This window comes from Chlorocebus sabaeus, chromosome 15 (assembly GCF_047675955.1).
Source record: "Chlorocebus sabaeus isolate Y175 chromosome 15, mChlSab1.0.hap1, whole genome shotgun sequence".
Taxonomy (NCBI): Eukaryota; Metazoa; Chordata; class Mammalia; order Primates; family Cercopithecidae; genus Chlorocebus; species Chlorocebus sabaeus.
Window position 1 is genome coordinate 3091600 of NC_132918.1, and position 21251 is coordinate 3112850.

The following is a 21251-nucleotide window of genomic DNA, read 5'->3' on the forward strand; positions in this document are numbered from 1 at the left end:
TATAAGATTTTTTGAGAAACCACAGTGGAATTCTCCCATATGTTACAATTTTCAAAACCAAAAGAGCAGACGTCTTCTATAACGCTAACCCCAACATACACACAGCTCTATTTTTCTTACAGCTCAGACTGTGTGACCACTTGAGGGAGGGAAAAGCTGGTCTACACTGGTGCTGGGAAGCCTCAGTGGTGCTGTTCTCCCTCTAAAAGGGAAGAGTGAGGGTCTGAAGAAACTCACCAGCAGCTGCTTTCTAGTGGGGCAGGACTAATGCAGGTTCTACCAACTTATTAGCGTCAAATGGGGAGGATAATGGCAATAGCTGCCATATAATGATCCCTCACTGTAAATTAATACCAAAGCTAAACAGCTTTTCCCAGATTATCTCATTCAATTCTCATGGCAATCCTGTGAAGAATATACTAGGTGGAAAAGCCAAAAAATAAAAACATATTATCAGAGACAAAAAGTATATCAATTGATGTTTCAAAATATTATCTCTGACTATACATAAGAGGGAAGAACACATTCTATTCATGGTCAGCATAGTAAGCCCCCATCCATCCATCCATCCATCCATCCATCCATCCATCCCCCAGGACCTCATAGGCCTCATGTTACTGTTCTGCAATGCTCACCCCATCCGTTGCTGCTGCTAAGTTCTAGCATTTCAAGTCAATGGACAGGATTGAATGACCCAGAGACAAACCAGACGTTTGTCCAATGGCCAGGCCGAGTTATGTCACAATAGTTCTAGGAGAGGGCCAAGGACACAGCCAGAGTGGCCAGCTGCTCCAGAAATTGCACCTTGTGGCCTGGAGCAGTGGGAATTCACCACAGCTGAGACAGTCATCCCTCTTGCCCTCCCTCACACAAAAGAGCCTCCTAAGTCCTGGCCTTCGTGTGTGTGATGAACTGATTTAGAAATTATTCTTCTCTTTATTTTCATCTTCCCCTAAGTCTCTGTTGGAAATAGAATCATGGTAGATTTTTAGATTAACAGCCTCACAGCCTTAATTTTATTTATCTGACAAGTTTGACTCTGGGGACACCAGCTGTAAGCTTTTGCAAAATAGCATGGAAATTATTAACTTTTCGGCCAAGGGCTCTATACCCTCATAGCAGAACTGCCAGGGCTGATGATAGCAATACTCAGGACTTTTGGAGAAAAAAACTTGTGTGACCCCTGTGAAAGAGGCTGTGAGGGAAAACTGTGAGCTTGAAATCAAATTTCCTGGAGGGATTTTCTCAGCTGGCTTTGTAGCCCTATTCATGCCCCTGAAGCAGCCACAAGCAGTGAGTTAGCTCAGAGACAAACACCTCTTGTGTTTGGTGTGGGAAACGTGTTTGCGCCACTATTTATTAGATTTTCTATTCCCTCCTCTGGGGGTGGCAGACCCAGAGAAGAAGCAACTGGAGAAGAGACTGAAAAAAGAAAGTGAAATAAAAAATAGAGTAAAAGAGAGAGGGATAAAAATAGAAATAAGCAGAGCTGCCTGTTTCCTGGGCAGGTTGAAATGCCTAGATACAGATTAATGAGCCATTATGACAGGATGCTAAAGGGGCCTGGGCTGAAGATGCTATGATGTGGACTGGACAGGGCAGGGTTATTGAGCGATGGAGGGAAACTGGAGCAGGTGCTCAGAGAAGTCAGGAGGGGGTTGAAGAGAACAGTCAGGCCAGTGGGACCTGGTATCCGGAGAAATGGGGCCTGGCAAGAGGGGGAAAGGAGGAACAGTGAGTTTGCTGCATCAGAAGGACCTGGTAAGTGGTGGTAAGTGTCCCAATAGGTGACAGAAAGGGTACAGTCCCATAGTAGGTCTTAGAGAAGGCAAGTGGATAGGACAGCAGAGGACCAGAGAGAGAACTGACAAGGCTAGAGACACTGCGCAGTTTCTCAGAAGGCAGGCAAGAGAGACTTAGACACAGGGCACAATCCAATGACGAAGGCAGAATCATTCAAGCTCATTCTTGTTAATAAAATTTAAAAAAAAATGGTGGAATCAGAAGATTTCTCAGAGCCAGAGCAAAAAGGTCGGAGTGAGACCGGCAGCCAAAGTGATGATGGGGCAACATGGCTGCCCTGGAGCTCCTCAACCTAGCTTCCCAGGCTGAGGTCGTTGGCCTGGAGTCTGGGACCAGAGCTGAGCTTGCAGCGGGGAGGGAAGATGGTGGGCAGATTATCTACCTGGGTTAAAGGGGCTTCAGGCTTGTTACCTTGCATAATTTGAAGACTTTGGGTACAAAACTGCCACTGCTTAGAGCAGTGGTTCTCAGCCCTCATTATACATTAGAATCACCTGGGAAGACATAAAATATACTGATATCTACGCAATCCCCTTCTTCTACCCCCACATCAATTAGATGAAAATCTACGATACTGGCATTGAGATAATTCCACGCCAGCAAAGGTTGCAAACCACTGACTTACGGGCAAAAGTTGCACTATCTGTATCCATAAAGGTGTGCTATGCAATACAGCAATCACTGTCAATATGCGGCTACTGAGCATTTCAGATGAGGCTAGTTGGAACTGAAATGTGCTGTAAACCTAAAACACACACTGAATTTTGAAGACCTAATCTGAATAAATAACCCAAAATGCCTCATTAATAGTGAGATACTTGTTAAAATGATATTTTGATACATTGGGTTAAATAAGTTATATTATTTCACTTCCTTGTTTTCACTGGCTCTAATGTGGCTTCTAGAAAATTTACCCTGATATATGTCATTTGCATTATATTTCTTTTGAACAGTGCTGCACCAGAGTTTCTTTGAGTTCTGATTCACAAACTACACAACTGAAATTGCTTTTCCAATATTGCGGCTGCAGATGGCAATGCACTGGGAAGACAATTTTCTTTACCCAAATTTATCACAGTTTGTAATTATGTATTCATTTGTGTGTTTGTTTTTTGAGTGTCTCATTTCCTCAGTGTTTACCTCTCTACCTCAGCATCTAGCTCAGTGTTGGACGTAGTAACAATTCAACAAATATTTGTTAAATGGATGGATTGGGGAATGAATAAACAATTAGATGAACAAAATATTTCTTTTTCTGCTGCTGTAATCCCTAGATGCATAGGTTGATAGGAAACCTGTCTCCTGCTCATACTAGTACTGCAGAAAGGGGGCCATTGTGCATAGTAAGGAAGGGCTATAGCAGAGAGGTGAGGTGCAAAGGCTTTGGAGGCAGACCGACCGGGGCCTAAATCCAAGGTCAGTCAGTGCAACTCACTTAGCCTCTTGGCCTCTGTGATCTCTCTTATCTGTACCATGGAGATAATACTCCCTTCAGGGTTGTTGTGAGAGGCTTAGCACAGTGCCTAACACTTTGTGGGAAGTGTTGGTGTAAGAGAGAAAAAGAACGGGACTAATCTCTGGGATGCGATCTGTTCTGCACAGGAGGTTGCACCAGTGCTTGGCCTCCTGGGGGAGCAAATTTGCTGCCCTTACCTGAGCTGAGTACACTTAGTTCTTCAGAGTCTAACCCATATTGTGTCCATGGGCAGTTTATCACAATGGAGGAATTTCTGGAGGAATTAAGATTTTTGGGGACATGTTACCTAAAAAGATGTTTGCTTCGAATAAGAGCACAGCTAAGGTTTTTGGTTATTCTCAGACTGCATTTGTCTTCTTCCTAACTCAGCTGAGAAGATTTTGGATAAGGTCTCAGACTCAGCACAGAACCTTTGGAGATGGCAGTGTCTTTTACATCCATATCTTGATTGGCATGAAAGGAATTAATTGCCTCCTCCACCTTGCTTATGTAGCCCATGACAAAATCCACATGAAGAGAGGGGATGTTAGGAAACACGAGACTTAACTGGTATGTTCCAAAATGTTCTAGTCTGGACAAACAGTATAGTAAGAGCGGAACTACTTATCAGGCTCACAACCGAGAAGGGAGCAAGGAGAGAACTGCCAAGAAAAAGAAAAATAAAGCAGTTTCTTCTGTTCCTTGGGGGCTACTTATAATTAATATTCAAGCTAAATTTATCCAGATAAAGAAAATGCTATTGGTATGGAAACGTTTTAGTAATTTATATGTCTTTTCAAAATAGGTAGAAGCATATCTATGTTCCAAGGCTGACACAATGGTTACCAGCAAAAGACCTCCAGAAAATCTCATTACTAGGTTTAAAATACTCTACAATCATAGGGACATGTATTCAATAGGTTGGTTCTTAAAGTTGTAAAAACCTACAGAATCTAGTGTTGTCAATGCCCACATTGTCTGTAGTCAGCAGAGGTAATAAAATATCAAAACGGGATTAGAAATAATCAACCGGCCAAGACTTATGCAGAAAATGGATTGAAGAGGTCAGATGTACTGCCCATGGCTCTAATTAGACAAGAAACAAATTCGCAAAACTTAACTCTCATGAAATATTAGCAGATGAGACTCTGGTTTCTTCCTCGGCAGCTGAGGCCAGTAGCATATTCCTAAGTCAGATAACATTGTGTTGTATTGCAGGACACTAACAGGGGCGTCAGAAATCATTCACAGACTCAAGACATTTCACCCACACAGACAGGACCATAATGTAAGGCTCCCTGCCTGGTCAACTTTAATCAGCAACAACCACTGCTTAAAACTCCGTGGAAAGGTCCTTAACAAGAGCTGCTGTCAAAGAATGCACTGTGTAGTGCCAAGACCTTTGTCTTGGATTCATGCCTCCCACTAAAAAAACACATGGAATCCAACACTGAATTACTAATCTTTATTTTTCTCATTGATACAGGCATTGATGACTCACTTCTCACTTGAGTCCAGACCCATCTGGATTGCCTGCAAAAAGGTCTTGGCAGTGACCTGAAAACACATGTAAATTAGCCAACCGATTCTAACCAGGACCTGCTGTCTGGTAATTCATCTCCATGTTCCAGACTTGTCCAACAAGCACCCCAAGCAACTTTGAGTTCCATCCTGCAACGCTCAGTCAGGCTCGAGAAAACCCCCAATTTTATCTGGGCATGGTGACACATGACTGTGATCCCAGCTACTTGGGAGGCTGAGGCGGTTGAATCGCTTGAACCCAGGAGGCGAAGTTTGCAGTGAGCTGAGATTGTGCCACTGCACTCCAGTCTGGGTAACAGAGTGAGACTGTCTCAAAAAAAAAAATTAAATTTAAATTTTTTTTAAAAAAAGACCCCAGTGATGGCCCTTAGCCTCTTTGACTCTATTTGACTCTTTCTAGCTTGACTCTAGTTTGTCAGCCGTAAGTGCAGACCTACATTTGATTTATGCATTAAGATTGGCCACTTCTGAACGGAGACCAGAATCTATAAATTGTTAAAGGCAGAATCATTGTGTTTCTGTATCAGTCAGGAGAGTTAGACTGTACTGTAGTAACAAACAACCATCAGATCTCAGGTGACTTAAACCACCAAGGTTGATGTCTTGCTTATCCTCTATGCTCACGCAGGGTTAGTAGGAGCTCTGCTTTACGTCATCCTCCCTCGTCTACCGTAGTTGAACCATTGCATGTAGGGGCAAACACCCCTAACTCATGTCAAGAGCTTGGAGAAAATTCTGGAATCCTGGGGTCAGGCTCCCTAGGAAACAGATTCTGTGACAGGTGTTTGTGTATGGGAAGTTTGTTTGCCTGCTCTTGGGAACAACACCTGTAAGGGAGTGAGGGAGCCGGAATGAGCAGAGAGAAGAGCTGAGCTGCAATGCAGAAGCAACAGAGGCCTCAGCCAATTCTACCAGGATGTTCTGGAGCTGAGATAGGCCTTCTGAATTGTCCCAAACTGAGGCAAGGATCCTCAGCCTTTTATGCCAGAAGCTCCCTTCAGTGAGGAGCAATTCCTAGAAGGCTCAGATGTGAGCAGTCAGCAGCCAACATTCATGGCAGCCAAGGAAACGGGAGCCTTGGCCCTGAAAGGAGAGATCTGGGTGATACACCAGCACATCCTCTACAGTCCATATCTTGCACTGATCAAATCTACTGGCTTTTTATAAGTCCAATCCACCTGGGAACAGCTCTTCTGGAATTCTGGTTGGTTTCTTCACCACTTACAAGATAAAGACTAGAGGGGTGGTGTATTCTCTGAGTGGCCATAGTTGGCCTCAGGGTCACTCATTTTGTACTCTTCTTACTGTTGCCTTTGCTAGTCAAGGTGCCTAACCTGGTAGGATGACCCAAACCATCATCCCCAAGTTTCTGGTCATTTTGCTGTTCTCAAGCCATGGCTGCTACACTCACTAATTTACCATCAAAAGTAGGCAGGAGAGCACCAAGAAAAGCCCCCAACAGATCACCAGAGTGTCAACCTTATTCCACCCTGCCTTCCCTGTGGAACAGCAGCCCTACCTCCCCCGACAATCAGGGTCAATCATCCTGGCTAGCATGGGGGCCTTGCCTTCTCGTCTTTTGGCACAAGAAGCCCAAGGTGACTAGGAAGCCGCTAAGGCTTAAAGTCGGATGGGACACTTACCATGTCCCCCGGTGCAAGTGTTTCCCTCTGGGAAGCAGGCCCTTTGGACCCACAGAGCCTAATGTTGCAGCAATGACAAGCATTAATTGCCAAGTGTGACCCTGGGAATGCTGGTATGCAGGACCTTTCCCAACCTTACTCCTTGGTTCCTGGGCCCATGTGTTCTTCCTACTGGGGATACCAAGTCATATAAAAGTCTTTGATTTAGGGTGTTAACCACATCCTAAAGGAAGGAACCCTATCTTCACGGAGTGAAGTACCTCTTCCACGGTAGGTGCTCCCTAGTGGGCACTAACATGCATTGCAAAGGTCTTGACTCCATATGCCTGCTCCCATAGGTCCAACTACATGCTCTGTCCCAGTCCCCAGTCTTACATTCTTCCCCTTTGCAGGCCCCTGGCCAACCGGCCTAGTCATTTTTCATGGCTCTGAGTGATGTATTCCTGCTTCAGGCCATTTCTCTTCCCACACAAAGTGAATGACCGTGTGTTCAGTCTAATGAGAGGATTCCTCTTTACCATTGTTTTTTGGGACCACCCTGAATGGGACTACAGTGCCGCAGCAGTCCAGTATTGGCTAGCACCCCCAAACCAAGCTTATACTTCCTTGAACCAATCTCAGCCCTTTTTTCCCTCCAGCAGCTTGGCTGTAAGGCACACTTCATGTGGCCACAAGTTTCGTCTAAGGGAGAGACATTGATACAGCAGTGACAGATGCCATGGGGTCTGGGCCGTCTATTAGCACAGCTTACATTCACCCTCCGGCCCTGCTCACAGCTAATCCCAGATGTACTGTTTCCATTATCACGATTGCTGTTAGGCTTGCCAACTTTATGGCTTGGTAGGTTAGACACTACTTAGCTCGTGCTGGGTAGCTTTGGCCACATGGTCACTTGTCAGATGCTCCATCTCTATTAGGAAAGTGGCATGCCGGGAGCTGTTTTCAGGTAGTGTTAAGGTCTCCTCTGCAGATGCCATGGCCTTGCTCCAGGACTCGGGGCTACATTATGATTCTCCTTTTGGAGCTTGCCATAAGCTTCACAAGGTGAATTCTTCCACCACAGATAACTAATATCAATAGGGTCTGTTCAATCATTTGGCCCAAGCAATACGGCATTGCATCTTATACCTGCTGTGACTCAGAGCTGACAGCCTTCCATGTTACCTGGTAAATGGGTCAGAGCAATATCACTAAGTACGGCCTCTGGAACCTGAAGAGGCCTCCCAGGCATGGGGCTTCTTTCTTAATGGTAAGAGGTAAGATACAACAACTTGTCATTTATTTTCAGGGGATGTCGCTGCATGTCCAAAACCACTGGATCCCTAAATATTTTACTTATATGGCTGTATCAGGCATTGTATCAGGTGGCACATGGTGTTGATATGTGTCATTACTAGGGATGTTAACTTTGACCACTTGGTAGAGATAGTATCTTCAGTTTTCTCTTCTGTGAAGTTTCCGGTTTCCTCCAGTAATTAATAAGTATCAGATGAAGAGGTGCATTGATACTGGTACAAATATGCTCTTTACCATCATAGTTTACCCACTGATTTTCCTATTCATTGGTGATTGTTGCCAACGAAAATTACTATTGTGGTATTTGCCAGATGATGATTTTTCCATTTCCACCTTTCCACATGTATTAATTGAAATCTTCTATAAGGAAGAACTGTTCCTTCTCCCCCATTTCTTTATTTAATCAATTATTTCTATTTATATCACTAAATAGAATAAGTGAATGAATACAATTTATTACCATAATTGCCCATACAATCCAAGATTTGGCCCTTGGGAGCTTTTTCAGGGTCCTTCCATCATTTTTTGAGCACTTCTTTAAAAGTAAACACAACTTATTGCCGTTGGTTAAGACCACTGTTTCTTTCCATTGCAACTTCTCCTCCATCATATTCTCACTGATGCCAGATAGTGTTGTATGTAGTGTCCATGGGCATTTGGGGTATTTGGTTAAGGGGAGGTTGAGTTGGCACATATTAATTTACATCTATTGGGATATAATTATGTGTTTGGAAATCACTGCCACTTTCATGTATAGATGAGTTGTTATTAGCTGTCTTGTATAGGTTTTGGTTCTAATTTTGTTGTTGTTGTTTTGAGATGGAGTCTGTCTCTCTTGCCCACGCTGGAGTGCAGTGGCACAATCTCGGCTCACTGCAGCCTCTGACTCCTAGGTTGAAGTGATTCTCCTCTCTCAGCCTCCCTACTAGCTGGAATTACAGGCATGAGCCACTGCGCCCAGCTAAGTTTTGTATTTTTAGTAGAGATGGAGTTTTACTATGTTGGCCAGGCTGGTCTCTAACTCCTGAACTCAGATGATCTGCCCACCTCGGCCTCCCAAAGTGCTGGGATTATAGGTGTGAGCCAACGTGCTCAACCGGCTGTCTGGTATAGGAATGGCTTCCAAGAATACTTCTGTTCAAAATGTATAGGACCCAAATTTCATTTTAACATGAATGTGTCTTATGGCACCCAGGTAATATTTGCAGGTAACATTTGGTCTACCATTATAAACTTGTTCAAGCCTTGACACATAGATAACAACAATCTTTGAGAAAATGCAGGCCTGGCATAGTGGCTCACACCTGTAATTCCAGCACTTTGGGAGGCCAAGGTGGGTGGATCATGAGGTCAGGAGTTCAAGACCAGCCTGCCCAACATAGTGAAACCCTGTCTCTACTAAAAATACAAAAATTAGCTGGGCGTGGTGGCGGGCGCCTGTAATCCCAGCTACCTGGGAGGCTGAGGCAGGGGAATTGCCAGGTGTGGTGGCACACACCTGTAGTCCCAGCTACTCCAAAGGCTGAGGCAGGAGAATCACTTGAACCCGGGAGGCAGAGGTTGCAGTGAGCTGAGGCCACACCACTGCACTCCAGCCTGGGTGACAGAGTGAGACTCCATCTCAAAAAAATAAAATAAAATAAAAACAAAATTTAAAAATGTATTTTTGAAGATTCAGAAGAGAAATTCAAAGACAAATAAGAAGCAAAGTATTTACTTACAAGTTTATAAAGCTCAACAAGCCATTTAAATTCAATTTGGAAAGATGCTTTTGGAACATTTCAAGAAAAGAAATAAGAGAGTACAGACTCCCAATTTTGGCATTTATGATGGGTATAATCTTTTGTCATCTTTAAGTGTATTTATTCAGAAACTCAGAGAAATTTCAGAAAAAAAGTTAATGGAGCAAAAAAGAAAAGAAATGAGATACATAGAAATTATTCAGACACCAAGGATAGAATTACAATAAAATATTGTTTAATCGCATCAAAAGCAGTAAGTCAGTAAAAGGAAGAGATCACTTTCCAATAAAATAGTAGTGAATAGACTCCCGGATCATTTAATAGTCCAGTTAATGAAGAGAAGTTAAGCATATGAACACACTGGAGAAAGATTTACATTTCCTACTGTCTCAATATGAACCTGGCACTTCTGAGGATAACATACAACTCATCGTGCATCTCCACAATGAGAATGTGGATGACTAACTGGTCAATGAATCGATGAGTAATTCTCAATTCAAACAGTGTTTAAGGAGATAGCTACAGAAGTCTTGCAGTCATACAGGAAAGATACTTTGTTAAAAGTTTTCCCCAAATTTACAAAAATCCTAAACATTTAAGTGGCATATTTAATAAAGAGTTGTGAAGCTAAAAGAAACTTCTGAAAAAATCAATAAGAAAATATTAATAATTTGAACCAAACATGCTAGACATCAGATTGAATTGTCTTCTCTCTGCAGAACTATTACAAAATTGTTGCCATTTGAAGAAGTGATCTAGAGAGTGTGTGACCCAGAAAAGTAGAAAAATAAATTTTAGTCATACGTCAGGCAGTTAATAAAACATTTTTCTGAATTTTGTGATATTCATGGTATTTATCAGCATTTTTAAGATTTAAAATTTGTTGTGATTTCTTTAATCATTCTAAATAAATAGTGACTTTCAAATCTCACTTTGAGCTAGGTATGGTGAAGCGCACCTGCTAGTCCCAGCTACTTGGGAGGCTGAGGCGGGAGGATTGCTTGGGTCCAGGAACTCAAGGTTGCAGAAAGCCATGATAACACCATTGCAGTCCACTCTGGGTGACAGAGCGAGACCTCGACTCTAAAAAAAATTTTGTAAGCCTCACTTTGTATTCATAATTTGATATTCTTTTTCTTATAAAAGGTCCCCAAATTGTACAACTTTCAGGCCTCCCAAAATCACAAAATTTGCCTCTTCCCTGAGATCTCAGAAAGCACAAGTTCCCAAAAACATGCCCCACCCCCCCGACCTGGGGATCAGAGTCATGACTTTGCCCCCAGTGCATGTAGGCACATCACATGCAGGAAGTTGGTAAGGTCATGTCTTTCCCTCTTTCCCATAGGGGAGAGGAAATCCCAGCAAAACAGCTTGCAGATCTCCCACTGGGCAGTCAGGACCTCTACCCCTCACCTCCCATTCATTAGACATAAAAGGATTGCCGTGAGTATTTATGAATGTGTATCCAACAGGTCTGCAAGAAGTGAGATGCTCTGCGGCCAGTTTGATTCTCCAAATGGAAACTGGTGGTGGTGGCAGCAGGGAGTGGGAGAAGAGGGTGATGACAAGAAATTGTATCAGGCAGAAGGGTTTATCAATATCAATATTTCTCACCATAATAAATGAGTGTCCTGGGGGCTCTGAGGGTCTGACAGTTTTCATTTGCTCCAGATGAAGGCCTCACAGGGCCTCTGCTTTTCCAGCCTGGGATAGATTTGCTGAAATCACAAATCCACAGCAGCCTCAAGACCATGGGTTTCTCTAAAATCACATGTTAGGCACAGGATTCAACAAAAACCACCCCAGTGTGGTGTTTCCATCTTTCTATCCCATCATTCTGTCTTTGGTTAGAGTGAAGCCTCGTTCTTCTCATCTTAACTCCTGTCCTGTTTCTTTTCCTAGAGTGCCCTTCTCCCACCTCTACCTTCCCCAACCATATCCTCCTTCAAGAACCAGTTCAGATAAAGCCTACTCAGGTAACACCCCAATAGCCCCAGCTCTCTCCGTGTGTCATGCTTGTCTTAGTCCTTTTAGGCTGCTGTCACAAAATACCATAGACTGAGTGGCTTACAAATAGCAGAAATTTATTTTCCACAGTTCTGGAGGCTAGGGCATCAAAGATCAAGGCACCAGCAAATTTAGAGTCTGGTGAGACCCACTTTCTTGTTCATAGATGGCATTTTTTTTTTTTTTTTTTTTTTTGCTGCATTCTCACATGGTGAACTGGGCAAATGGGCTCCCTTGGGTCTCTTTATAAGGCTCTTTATAAGGGCACTAATCCTATTCAGGAGCCCTCCAGTCTCATGACCTAATTACCCCCTGAAAGATCTAACCTAACCCCATCACCTTGGGAGCTAGGATTTTAACATGAATTTTGGGAGAACATGATCATTTAGAACATAACATTGCTCTATCTACTCCTCTCCAAAAGGGCAACTCTTGCTCTATGCCTCAAACTATAGCTATTTTTGTACATAATTTATTGCTTTGGAACTGAAAAATTTGTAAGGGCAGGACCCAAGCCTGAGTCACCACTGTGTCCCCAGTGGGATCAGCAAAGTGTCTGTGCTTGATAAATAAGTGTTAAATGATTTGTTCCATTGACTGTGAACCTTAATTTTTCTAGTGTGTACGAAGCACTTAGCCCAGGTACTGAGAAATAGCAGATGCTCAATAAATGGTTGCAATTTTTGTTTCTATAACGGCTTTCAATGCAGCTCTAAGATGAGCTAGATCCAGAAGGGAAGGGACTACTGAATTTTAGGGAGGAGTATTCTGAAGCTGGGCTGCCTCACTTTAAATCCTGCTCTGTTGCTTACTGGCTATGTGGCCTTGGGCAAGTTATAACCTATTGGCACTATAGTCTCCTCCTCTGTGAAAAGGGGCAATAATTCTGAGCTTTCGTGGGGATTAAATGACAGCACATACAAAATACATGGAAGAGGATCTGGCAGCCTGTTTAAGTGCTACGTCAGCACTAATTATTACTGTTACTGCTATGATTGTTATCTCGTAGCTTAGGAGTGCTGCTATCCATTTCTCAAAATCTCCCAGAATCCAGCCTCTCTTGGATTGGTGCTTGAAGGACTGTGGCCTAATTCCAGGCTATGACATTGGGATATAATAAAAAATATATATTTGTCCTCTTCCCACCCTTCCCCATTTTCTGGCACATAGCTCATAAACCCCTTGTGATAAGTGATAAGTGTCGTTCTGTGTGCGAGTGAGATGACCAAGGGCTGGAGGCTCCTGGACAGCCTTGGGGTGAGGACTGGTTGCCAGGGGAACTCACCATGTGGTTAGAGAGTTGGAACTTCCAGTCCCACTACTCCCTCCCCCGCCCCACTGCCTCCGCAACCAACCCCCAGGGAGGGGAAAGGGGGCTGCAGGTTGAGTTAATAACTAATAGCTATTGATGTAAACAATAAACCTCCATAAAACCCCAAAAGGACTGGGTTCAGAGAGCTTCCAGGTTGTTGAGCTTGTGGAGGTTCTGGGAGGGTCCACACCCAGAGAGGGCACGGAAGCGGACCCCTTCTCCACACCTTTCTCTTTGCATCTCTTCCATTTGACTCTTCCTGAGTCGTATACTTTGTAATCAGTGGAGTTTCCACCCAGCAACAATTCAGCCGCGCTGCTTTACACATCTAGAATCCACCCAAAATTGTAAAGGTTTTGTGGCCCTACAGTGAAGGCGGGGAGAACATCTTCCAAGTAAGTAGAGTGTTTCCCTGCGTTCTGTGAGCCATTCTAGCAAATGATTAAACCCAGTGAGGCAGCTGCAAGAACCTTCCGTGTAGCCAGGTCAGAGAGAAGTTGCGTGTAACCTGGGGACCTACTATTCGTGATTGGTGTCTGAAGTGAGAAGTGGTCTTGTGGGACTGGGATCTTAACCTGTGTGGTCTGCACTAACTCTGGCTACTGTCAGAATTGAATTAAATTGTAATTCAATTACAATTAAATCAACAGAGAATTAGAGAATTGCTTGGTGTGGGGGAAAACCCCACATATTTTGGTGACCAAAACTGTTGCGAGAGTACCAAAGAGCGCATAAAGCAGTTTTTTTTTCCTATACACAGACTATGTCTCTTTTCCTGTGCCCCTCAAAAGGTGCTGCCTCCCCTTCTTCTCTCTTTAGCCAGCACAAGAGCACACAGGAGGCCAGCATAATCACGAGTTGCAGCTGTCTGAAGGGCAGTCACATAAAAGAGAAGCTTCACCTTTGCTTTATGAGGCACATCTTGAACCGGGATGGAAGTTACAGAGAGGCCAAAACCAGCTCAGTGTGAGCAGCACTGGTAACAGACCAGCCAAGCAACAGAAGGGGCTGTCCTGCGAAGAAGCACGCTCTCTGTCATGGGAGGTGCAAGCTGAACCCACACTACCTTTTGTCACGGTTGCTATGGAAAAGATTAAGAGCGCTGTATTAATTATCTACTGCTACCTAACAGAATACCACACAATTTAGTAGCTTAAACAACACATTTTTATCATGCCACAATGTTTGGGGTCAGGGATTCTGGAGTGGCTTAGCTGGGTAGGGTCTCTGGGTTGGTCTCTCATAAGGCTCCAGTCTAGATGTTGGCTGGGGCTGCAGTCGTCTGTCAGCTTGGCTGGGGCTGGAGGATCTGCTTCCGGAATGGCCCACTCACATGGCTGTGGGAAAGAGGCCTCAGCCCCTCACCTTGTGGCTTCTCCATAGGGCTGCTTGAGTGTCTGCATGACATGGCAGCTGGCTCCCTGAAGAGCACATGATCCAAAAGAGAGAGCAAGACAGAAGCTCAGTGTCTTTAACAACATATCATTGAAAGTCGTATTCCACCATTTTCACTCCATTCTCCTGATAAGTGAGTCACTCAGAATTACCCACATTTAAGAGGAGAGGAATGAGGCTGCATTGAAGGGAGCACACTGCAAAGAATGTGTGGATTTATTTTAAAACCACTACAAGCCCCTTCAGTGCTGAGTTATTGTGATGCCTTATGCATTCCGAAGCCAAACGTGGATGTGATTTTAATTATCAGTGATGCTAAGCTCTTTTGCTAATGTTACTAAAAAACACAGGAGTCTCTGCATTGGTCCATCCCCAGTAGGTAGCTTAAGATGCTCTATTTAATTCAGTACAATACAGATTTATTAACCATTCTCTCTGTCTCTAGGGCCTGGCTGTTCCCAACTCAAACTACTTCTTAGCTTCATTTGTTCTCATAATATTAGGATAACCCTTCCTCCTCTGGAGGCCTGGGCATCAGCAGTCAGATGGCAGTGGAAGTGGAGAAACGGAATCCTGCTGGCGGCTTGGGAGACCTGCCCCCTGATGCTGCCGTGCACTGCAGATGTCCTTGATGAAGAAAATGAATGGAAGGTATTGGAAGGGAGCTGAAGCTCAACAAAGGACCACCTAATGAAAAAAGTCAGCAGTGGATTGCTTGAGATCTTGAGCACCCTGCACTGTTATTTGTGTTTATAAACATGTTGAAAAGATGTTCCCTTCCTTCACTGTAGTGCCACAAAGCCTTTAACATACTGGGTCGTGTCTGGATTTGTAAGGAAGTATGGCTGAATTGTTATTGGGTGGATACAGTTTACATGTCTAAAGGTTTTGTTTAATAGTCAGATTCCTGTAGCCCAGGGGATGGGGTGGTGGCTACAGTGCAGAATGGTCTCAGCGGTACCATTGGTCTCAGTATGTACTGACAATGGTCTGAGACAATGGTCTCAGTATGTACAATGCAATGGCGTCTGTTTATCTTACAGCTGTCTTTCTCAATGGCAAAAGGACATACTGCTGTTATTGTCAGTGAGGGGCCAGGAGGTAAGAGAGATAAATGGTAACAGAAAGTGCTTCCTTAAGTGAAATTAGGGGAGTGCATGTGTGTGTGTGTGTGTGTGTGTGTGTGCGCGCATATTTGGGGTAGGGAGGGTGGTAAATGCATATTTAGTTAGCAAAAGTGCCAGGCTTACAGTATCTCTAAAATTAATGCTCATAACAGCCATATAAAGTATTATTATTCTTTTCAGTTTAAATGATGAAACTCTGGGGATCAGCATAAAATAAACCAACTACATTGCACATAAGAATCAAGTAAATGAGCAGAGACAGCCCCTGGTTTACAAACACCTGACTTAAACATTGTCCATCCTACAAGTAAATTCCTCATTCTTACTGCTGTAAGAACAATTGTTAGCAACCAAAAATTTCAGAGCTTTCAAAGAACTGTAATGAGATAGCACAATGCGGGCCAAAAACCAGTGTTAATGGAGCAAGAAACTTCCAGTTCTGGCGTTCACAGCATGACCCGAGCACGCGGATTCCCCTCTCTGAGTCACTGGTTTCTCGCCTGCAAAGGAAAGCAGGGTGTGTGTGTCTATGGGAGTAGGGTGGGTGTTGGCTAAGCATGGGAGTCATCTGGGTGGCTTCATATACACAAAAAGGGTTCATCCCACCAGGTCGGGCTTTTGAATCCGAATCTTTGGGGTGAAGGTAGGGGCACCTATTCTGAGAAACTACCTCTCCAGGGGTTGTAGTCACACAGCCCTTGGTAATCAGTGTTTGGGAATCAGGGACCTGATAATCTCTAAGGTGCCTCCAAGATCCAGCATTTAATTCCATTTTAGGACAGGGAAGGAGGAAGAAGCTGTGAGAGGCTGGAACAGTTGAGGGAGCGCTGACATGGTAAAGGCCACTTTGCTCACCATCACCAGGCGCGCTGCCGAAACCTTTCCACTTCATTTTCTCCCAAGACCTTACTCCTACTATGTGGAGACATATTTGAATAAAAAATCGCCCTCTTTTAAAAGTCAAAAATCCAAGCCAGCTTGAAGGGATTGTCTTTGGTCAAACCTGTATCAATTTGGGCATCAAAATAAAAAATGTTACTGATTTATTACAACCTATTGAATAGAACAGCAATTCATGAGTCTATGTTTATATAAATAAGTAAATAAGCTGAGGAGAAGGGAAAGTTCTCTTTTATAGTAGAAATCCATCTAATAGGTGTAGAAAAAAATGATAAAGTTAGAAAATCACCATTTGGTCACCATCGTAGTAATCATGGATTCAGCTAAAAATCATCAATGGATGCTGGAACAAATGAGTGAAAGTTTAATGAGGGTCAGAATATTTATACGGTCTCACAGTGTATCCCTATACAATTCTTACTAATTGCTGACAAAATATTTACTAACTTTATGAGAAACCTGGCAAAAACCATCTTCACCTAGTGACAGAAGCTAACAGCACCGCTTGGGTCAAGTGGGCTGTGTGTGCCACCTGATAGGATGCACCGAGGACATGACACTGCTTCCGTGGCTTTCCTGCCAGACATATGTGAAGAGCCCAGTCTCAGGACCAAGACAGGAGACATAACAAGTGAATGCAGTGTGTGGTTGTGTATTGCATCCCAAACCAGAAAGGAAAGGGGGTAAAGAAAAGATGGCATTGTTGTTGTTATCTCTTTCTTTCTTTATTTTCTCTAGAGAGAGACAGAGTCTTGCTCTGTCACCCAGGCTGGAGTGCAGTGGTGTGAATTTAGCTCACTGCCACCTCCACCTCCCAGGTTCCAGTGATTCTCCTGCCTCAATTTCCCAAGTAGCTGAGACTACAGGCATGCACCACCATGCCCGGCTAATTTTTGTATTTTTAGTAGACAGGGGTTTCACCATGTTGGCCAGGCTGGTCTCGAACTCCTGGCCTCAGGTGATCCCCCCACCTCAGCCTCCCAAAGTGCTGGGATTACAGGTGTGAACCACTGAACCCAGCCTTCTCGTTGTATTTCTATAAAAGATATTATTTGGATAATCAGCAAAAGTTGAGTGGAGGCTGTAGATTAGAGAAGTGTGTTGTGTAAACATTAAGGTACTGATTTTGGCCAAGTGTATTGAGGCTATGTAAGAGAGTGTTCTTGTTCTTAGGAGATTGTCTCAGTCCATTTTCAGTTGCTGTTACTGAATGCCAGAGACTGGGTAATTAATAAAGAAAAGAAATGTATTTCTCATAGTCCTGGATGCTGGGAATTTCGAGGTGTAGGGACCACATGTGGTGAGGGCCTTCTTGCTGGTGGGGACTCTCTGCAGAGTCCAGAAGTGGTGCGGGGCATCACATGGCATGGAGGCAAGTACATGCATGTCAGCACAAGTCTGTCTTCCTGTCTTTATAAAGCTACCAGTCCCATCAAGGGGGCCCAGCCCTGATGACTTTATCTAATCCTAATTACCTAGACTCCACCTCCAATCCACATATGAATTTTAATTGGATTTCCTACCCTCTTAATACCATCACAACGGCAACTAAACTTCAACACATGAATTGGGGGGCGGGAGGCACATTCAAACCACAGCAGAGATGCACACTGAAGTATTTGGGGATATGCTTGCAACTTAGTTCTGAATGGTTCCGAATAATAAATATGCGTGTGTACGTATGAGTGTGTATATGTGAAGAGAGAGAATAACACTGATATATTTTAGAAGAGAGTATCTAGAAAATCTCTTTTGTAACTTTTCCATAAGTGTGAAATTATTCTTTTTTTAAGGTTGAAAAAATATTTAAAATCAAATACCCTTAGGTGGGGTTTTGGGTCATCAGTCATTTATATCTTACTGTGAATCAGTCTGATCAGATTCCTTCCATTTTAGTGAGACCTTGAAACACGTTTGGGGTTGGAATAGTCAGACAAAATAGCGGTGCTACCATGGGAAACCTAAAAGTCATAAAAATACACAGAAGTAAAGGACAAAGACCCAAGGAAGAAGGTAGAAGAGAAATTCAGAAAATGAGGCAAGAGTGAGTAGTAATCCACAAATTGCCTGGAGCTGAGAAGACATCAGCCTGACTTCCCTTTCTCAGTCACGCTGTTCTCAAACTGGGCTGCAAATGAGAATCAGCCGGGGTGCCTAAACCCACCTCTGCACAGTTAAATTAGAATCCTGGTGGGGAGACTGAGCGTCGGTGTGTTTTGGAAGCACCCAGGTGACTCCAATGTGCAGCCACAGTGGAGTGCCTCTGAGCTGCCCTGTGGAGTGAACAGGGCACTTGTTCAACCAATTAGGATGGCTTCCCATTGGGCCTTCCTACTGCCAAATGCCTGTGGTTAATTTATTAAGATAATTTAATACATTAAATGCCTGTCTCCCTCTGACTCGATCTTCACAGGATCACCAGGCTGTTCTTTCTAAAGCATAGGTCTAATCATGCCAGTCTCCCATTCAGAAACCTTTCCTGGATTTCTAATGTCCTGGTCCTTACATGTGAGGCTTCCCACGCTATTCTCCTCTTTAAACTTCCACAACTTTATTTTCACTGCTTTCAGTGACACTATTTTGTCCTCAGTTCCCCAGCCCCGACATATGCTTTCTCCTGCCTCCATACCAACGTCCACCTTGCCCCATCCCCTGGCCAGTCCCTCCTTCTTGCTTCTAATCTTAGGCCCTCAAAGTCCTCTCATTTTCTCATGTCAAATGCCACTTCCTTCATGAACTTCCCTTGGACTATTCCAGTTGGATTTAACCTCCTTTCTAGAACTTTTTGTACCTCTACAATAGTACACAATTATAATCTGCTTTGTTTTATCGCTATTTGTTTATAAGGCTGCTTCATCCAGTAAATCATAAAATTACCCAAAGGTGAGGATGGAGCCTAGAATGATGGAAAGGGCTAGAGCTTTGGAAGGTGGTGGTTGTGGGTTTAAAAATGTCTTCACAAATTATTTTATATGCCTTCCTTCAAGATGTAGAGCTTAATTCTCTCCTACGCCAATTTGAGTGTGCACTAGACTTAGTGACTCATGTTTGTTTGTTTCTGAGATGGAATCTTGCTCTGTCACCCAGGCTGGAGTGCAGTGGTGTGATCTCAGCTCACTGCAACCTCCGCCTCCTGGGTTCAAGCTATTCTCCTGCCGCAGTCTCCTGAGTAGATGGGATTACAGGCACCTACAACCACACCCGGCTAATTTTTGTATTTTTAGTAGAGACGGGGTTGCCCCATGTTGGCCAGGCTGGTATCGAACTCCTGACCTCAGGTGATCCACCCGCCTTGGCCTCCCAAAGTGCTAGGATTACAGGCATGAGCTACCGTGCGCCTGGCTTTAGTGATTCATTTCTAACAAATTGAATAAGGCAGAAGAAACAGTGTGACTTTTAGACTAGGTCATAAAAAGGATGGCGACTTCCTCCTTGCTCTCCCTCCCTTGATGAGTGGATGTAGGTGATTCCAGCTGCCGTGTCATGAGCAGACCCAGGCTGCCCACGAAGAGGCCCTGTGGTCTCTGGCCAACAGGCAGAAGTAAGCCATCTTGCCATGAAGCTTTCAGCCTCAGTCAAGCCTTCAATCCTGTAAGGCTGGTTCTGTGTGAGTGAGGCACCAGGCCATTTTTGCGGGGGAAGACCTTATTAAGTATTGGCCCCACTAAGTTCCATTAAATGAGATTATTCACAAATGTGACATTTCAGGCAAGGCCTTGCTTGTATATTTGATTTTCCCAATTATATTCTGATTTTTTTAAAAGACAGCTTTTTACTGAACATATACAAACAAGCATATTGACGTGAAAAGTAAGGACACTTAAAAATTCCTAATTTCAGAGGAATCGATGAGAATCAGGTATCATTTTAAAATGTTACATTTCAGTATAAAAGAGCAGAGTCAGGCAGGGCACTGTGGCTCACGCTTGCAATCCCAGCACTTTGGGAGGCCGAGGCAGGTGGATTGCTTGAGGTCAGGAGTTTGAGACCAGCCTGACCAACAGAGTTAAATCCCGCCTCTAGTAAAAATACAAAAATTAGCCGAGCGTGGTGGCAGGTGCCTGTAGTCCCAGCTACTCGGGAGACTGAGGCAGGAGAATTGCTTGAACCCGGGAGGCAGAGGATGCAGTGAGCCAAGAGCCCACCTCTACACTCCAACCGGGCAACAGAGTGAGACTCTGTCTCGAAAAACAAAACAAAACAAAAACAAAAAGAAAGAGCAGAGTCTACTAAATTATTACGGATTACAGAGAGGTTAAGAAGATAAAGAAAGTGCTTGTTTGCTTTTAAATATGGAAAAGAGAACATTTAAACATCAACAGTATTCTCTACTAATAAATGCAATAAGATTTTCCTCATCAGTTTATTCAGTCCAATATAAGTATTCCTGTTCCACCAGATCTTGAGTTAGCAATCTCACGAGCCCGTATGCTCTTGGAATGAAAATAGTTCTGTAAATTCTGACCCAGCCCACTGGTATGGTCTGAGAGTGTCTCAGAATGCATCAGAAGCCTGCACCCAAACTCTTTTCTCTGAGGTGTCAATAGTTTGAAGTATATGGTGCAGTCCATTTCTGTGGGGCTTTGAGGTGGTTCTTCTTTGTTGGAGACACAAACTCAGACCTGTAGCTGAGAGCAGAATCTTCAGGCAAGCATCAGAGTAAATAGTAAAAACAACAAACAAAAACAAAAACAAAAAAACCACAAACCTATCTTAAATGATAGAGAAAATGGAAAGTGTCTGTGGGTAATTTATTAAAATAATTTTCTAAAGTAAAGGTCTAATGAGAGTTAATAATAAGAATAATGTAACTGACAGAGAAATTTGAGTGCTTCTGTGGCACACATAACAAGATGATAAAGCCATTCTGAGATAAACTTTCAGACAATATGTCTCTAAGAATAATGATTAGGCCTGTTTTTAGAGAAGTCAGTGAATGTTACATCTGATTTGTAGAATAGGAGAACATAATTTTAGAGAGGAAAAAACCTTGAGATACAATAACTGAGACATAATATAATAATATAC

The 21251-nt window shown here is 43.5% G+C and overlaps 1 long non-coding RNA gene across 1 annotated transcript in view; it reads left to right on the forward strand.

Moving 5' to 3' along the window:
* The window catches only part of LOC119620698 (uncharacterized), a 40842-nt gene extending 24489 nt beyond the window's left edge, over positions 1–16353 (forward strand). The window contains exons 4-8 of the long non-coding RNA XR_005237243.2: positions 13621–13905; positions 14642–15081; positions 15240–15297; positions 15504–15840; positions 16101–16353. This is a non-coding gene — a long non-coding RNA (uncharacterized lncRNA). The remainder of the gene's footprint in view (positions 1–13620; positions 13906–14641; positions 15082–15239; positions 15298–15503; positions 15841–16100) is intronic.
* Positions 16354–21251: the final 4898 nt, after the last annotated feature.